Raw genomic sequence first — 5,213 nt, 5'->3', positions numbered from 1 at the left:
GAGTCTCGTCCGTTTGCAATTATTTAATTGGTTTATCACCTTCGTTTTTCTTCTTCCAAAATGTCATAGAAATAAAGGCGCGGAGAATATATTAACCATCTGAAATATGCAGGCGACATTCATGACAGCAACGGAATCGTACGACAGCAAGTGATCGAACTGGAAAACACATGGAAGTATGTATACATGGGGCCCTTATCGAAGCAGGCTCCAGATAAATATGAAATGAAGTGGACTACACAGCAGCAGTGGAAAGCTTTTGGAGAACAGCTGAAAAATGAAATGCAGTATGCCTGACAGAAACCCCGTTTTTAATCTGTATTATCTGCTGTGACGCCATGCCCTGTCACTAGATTGTGAAACGTGCCCCCGCGTGATAGGTGGGTGTGCTGTGTCCTGCTCAGATCCACTTCTTTATTTAGCCTGCGTGTGTGGGTGTCCTCTAATCCCTGTTGAAAACGAGGGTGCAGTGGTTAGCGTGCTGTGCTACGAACCTGATAATCCGAGTTCGATCCCCGCTAACAGCTAAACAATCGGTGACATCTGAACCGGTTCTGGGCCTCCCCTAGGTCGACTCCGTTTCAAATGAGTACCTTGTGTGATGTATAAACATCGCCACTAGGGAGATGAAGGTGGCCCGGGTGTGGTGTTGGTCACACTCCCTCGTGTGCTGGGCTGGCATTCAACTGTGCTCAGCACTTGCCCTAACAGTGTTAAATCCATACGGGGGAGCTTTGGTATTTTTACTGTCCCTGCGTTTCAGTCTGCCACTAAATGTAGTTCCAAGCATGCATCTCTCACATGAAGCAAATTACAAAAGCATACACGCCTTAAAAGCAATTCAAATAAACCCATACAGATTTTAAAATTAATTGGTTTAATAGTGAACGTTCAAAAAACAGTGCACGTTTATATTCCATTAACTCTACTCATAACAAATGCATACTCACAAAATTCAAATCAAGCTACGACTTGATCAAAGCACACGTCCTTAAAAATTCAAATTTTAAATGTGCTAATTAACACCCTCGCCGCAATTGTGAGTATAATTCAAGCTTTTTGTGTTTGCATGAAGTGTGGATGCAATGGTTGGCTCAGCCATTCAACTGGATGGCCATGAGCAAGGAAATGACACACGTGGGATGGTCTTTTAAAATTGTGTTGACGCCTGTGACCAAATCACGCTGAATAACAACCCAATCTCGTCGGATCTCGAAAGCCCAAGCACGGCTAGGGCCTGGAAATTGCTCAGGTGTCCGTAGGCTGCCGTGGAGCCATGTTGCCGGCAGAGATCAGTGGAGCGATATCGGCTGTTGTAATGTACTTCTACGCTTCCCATTTTCAACCAACACTGGCCAAAAATCACGGCGAAGTCGAGTCAAAATAATCCCCACGATCCACACGGTGTACTGTGTGGTGGGGGGAGGAGGTCCTTATTCACCAGTGTGTATTGGCAAAAGTGCCGTGCATGCTGTGCATCGAGGGGGTGTTTTGTTAAATCGCCCAGTGTTGTAATTGTTAACATTTTACAGATTGTTATTTCTGTGGTCTTCGATAGCAGACATAGAAGTCAGATGTTGTTGAGGACTATCCAGATGGCGTGCATCCTAGTAGTTAGCAACTGGTAAACGCATCAACTGTGCAGAGGTTACATTGGTTTCGAGCTGAATATATTTAATTCCATGTGGGGGAGCGGTGGTGTAGTGGGTTCGCGCACCGCGCTATGAACTCGACAGGAGTTGGGATACCAGCCACGGCAAACGTCAGTGGCGAGTTACATCTGAAGCGATCCCGCCCCCTCTCTACTTCAACTCCCACTGACAAATATGACTAGTTTGGTCAAACAACCTCACGAAGTGGGGATGCCTTTACCTAGCAGTGGATTGGCAGATGGGCTCTCCATGGTTTCATACTCTTAGGTTTATTTTCTTTCGGTAAAGTCACGTAGGTAAAAAATAAAATGTAAAGTTAATGAAGTAATAATGTAAATAAAATAATAAATCACGACATTTCGGAGGCAACACAAGTCTCCGTCATCAGGTGGGACCGTCGCAGCTTTTATTAACTTTAAATTTTATTTTTTACCTACATGACTTTACCGAAAAAAAACCTAAGAGTATGAATCCTTGCAGTCACGAAAGCTTGAAATCTAGAACTCTCCATGGTTCTTATATTGTTCGTGTGTAAACCCTCATTGCCTGGTTTTGTTGGGAAATGTGACAAGTGTACAGATCTGTGATACACATAGCAACTCCTTATTTCTGTTATTCAAACATGCCTCTTTAATTCATGAACTGTCCCTTTAATCAGCCACACGGAAAGACACTGCAGGGTGTTCATACAGGGGATAGGTTTAGGGTCTAAAAACCAGGAGCTCAATTGACACATTAATATTCCTGTAATAATTCATCCACAGTTAGGCTACACATTCACTAGCATACAAGCATCATGAGCAAACTGAACGGCACACGTTTTACCGCACTCGAAGAGGTTATTATGGGATGTCGATTTAACAAACGCTCGTGCCTACATTTCATAACAAGACTGCGTAGGAGGAACGCAAAAAAAAACGTGACGGGGAGACGTCGCACAATGTGACGGGAAACCTCAAACACAACCACCACCACCACTACCAACTACACCGTCATCATCACCACCACCGACACTGCTATCACCACCACATCTTCCTTCTTAACCCTTGGACCTACCAAAGACGTTCATATGAGTTAGGTGAGAACACCACAGATTTCTTTAGGTTTTTGTGCAATGTTGACATTTGACTAGATATAAGCAGGGAGAGTGAATCTCATGATGTGGACTATAGGAGACATATTCCAGTATATAGTAACAGTATGCTGATATATATAATATCCACGCAGTGAGTTTTATGTGTGGTTTAGACTTCGGAATGCCAGTCCATTGACTCCTCTAAAGCCAAATGCTGAGACCGTCACAGACACAATCTTAGTTTGCAAGCGAGACCAGGTTATAGCTACAATGCTGCACGAGGGATGGTGAATATTAGTTGGTGAGTGCATATACTTGTTACGTCTAGAGTTGCCACTTTAGTGAACGTACGCAATGGATGACGGCAATAACAGGATTTTTTTTTGTTGAGTTAGGATAGCTTTGCTTAAAAAGGCCAGTCAGCCAAAACCTTGCGATCTTGTTTCCTACCAATCACTGTGGGATAACAAAAACAACACACCCAGTCACATTTAATCAACCTGCTAAATTCTTACCCACCCTTCATATATATTTCCTATATACTGTTATGTATGTGCTCTCTTGTACTGTTCATATTCTGAATGAAATCATGCATCAAGCGAGCAAGCACAGCTTGAAGCCTAAACCCAAGATGACATTCTCCTACCACAAATACACCAAATACACGGGCTGAACGTGAATTAATTCGCAATGGTGGATATCTGCGTATCTCTCAGTCGTACTGCAATTTCCACTCGCGTGGAAATGCACTCTGGAGCGTGGGTGGTGAAACGCCCTCCGCCTCCCCTCACATGCCCAGGTGCTCTTCACCTGGCAGTCAGTCCCCCGCACACACCTGGCCAAGCCCCTGGGTTGAACCCAGTTCTCAATTGGCTTTGGTTTTTGCTTGTGCTTTATTTGAGCTGTTTTTTTTTAAATCATGCACACTCAACGACCCACTGGGTTTTTTTTTTACGCATGGGTCATCCATCACATTTGTCAACGCGATATTTGCAGCGCTGTCGCAAGTTCTCCCAAACCGGCAGCCCTTGCAACCCGGCACTTTCCGCCTTTCCATGTTGACCAAGCTTCTCTCCGTGCACCCACAAAATAAGTCGCAATGCGCTGATTGCGCCCGATCTTTTAAAATCACGTCCCGCGTTGCGCAGAGACCTTCCCGAATTTGAATTGGCGCTCTATCCAGCAACGTGCCATATATTTTAACAATCATCAGGTGCGTGCAGTGTGCAAGCACTTAATTTTGTTTTGATCGGGTGAAATTGGGAAAACGTGGAAATACAATACCATGGAGAGGGTAACGAGGAATGGCAATTCAATGGCCAAAGCTGAATTCCTGCTACGTCTTTCTGGGTTGGTGACCCGGATAAAATTTCCAAACCGGGCACACAACAACGAGTGCGTCTCTCACGATGGCGGCTGTGGCTTCTTCTCGCCATGTGCCACCGACTCCAGGTTTACCAAGGAGTCTGGAAAATATTCGGTGAGGAATTAGGGGGCCTGGTAAGGGCGTATCGTGACCCTGGGGCCTCCTCCGCTCATTGTTCAGAGCATTTTTGGATTTCGGTCGGAACAATCATCGGCTCTCATGCAGCCGCTTTGCAGGCAGAGTTGATTCTGCTGTTTCTGCTGCTGTTGGCGACAATTTTTGTCAATCCAGCCTGAGCTGTGGTATGCGCATTACAGCATGAACTATAAACCAGATAAGAGTAACAGTTCCTGAAACGTGGATATGTTTTAATTGAAATCTCCTGCGCCACGCCCTCTGTCGCAGTGGTCTTTAAAGGACCCCAGACACAAATAACTTGATGGTTGGTTCAAAATGCCAAAGCCATCCAGATGTTATCTCAAATTGCCCGACCCCCCCCCCCCCCCCCCATATTTAATTATCCACTTAAATCAAAACTCACGCATGCACGCACGCATGCACCCAAGATGAATGCTGGTGATGGGACTGTGTTCACAGGGGCTGTAGCTGCTCAATTATGAGTAAGGCTACAATTTTGGCACCGTAATATTTAGTGGAATTCCCGGCCGTGGTGCAGGAAAAACAACGATTCGTGGAAATGTGACGGGAGTAGAGGTCGAGGCTTTGCCCCCAGCTACTGCAGCTGGCTGCAGCACCCTCGTCGTCGTACGGCATTGTTGAAAGGAAATTAAGGAAGCGCCTAATCCAATGTTCCTGCAGCCCATTTCCACCGCTTTTCCGACTTTGTTCGTAGTCACAACGTCTGTGACCACCCGTGACCTCCGTGCCAAAATCGTAGCCTTAATTACGAGATCCCCCCCCCTCTCTCCGCCACACACCGACGTGCCCACGTAAAACTCAAAATTATTTTCTCGGGAATCACCGGCCCAGGCACCAAGTCTTGTGCCATGCCCCCATCCCTCCCCCATCCCTACCCCAACCTGTACCCCCACACCCCACCCCCTCCCCCCACTTTAAAAGTCTTAATTCCTCCATCACCACTCCGGGGATGAGTTGGACG

Source organism: Lethenteron reissneri, chromosome 35, assembly GCF_015708825.2.
Source record: "Lethenteron reissneri isolate LAM-NWPU_2019-01 chromosome 35, ASM1570882v1, whole genome shotgun sequence".
Classification (NCBI taxonomy): domain Eukaryota; kingdom Metazoa; phylum Chordata; class Hyperoartia; order Petromyzontiformes; family Petromyzontidae; genus Lethenteron; species Lethenteron reissneri.
This window is presented reverse-complemented; position numbering follows the sequence as displayed.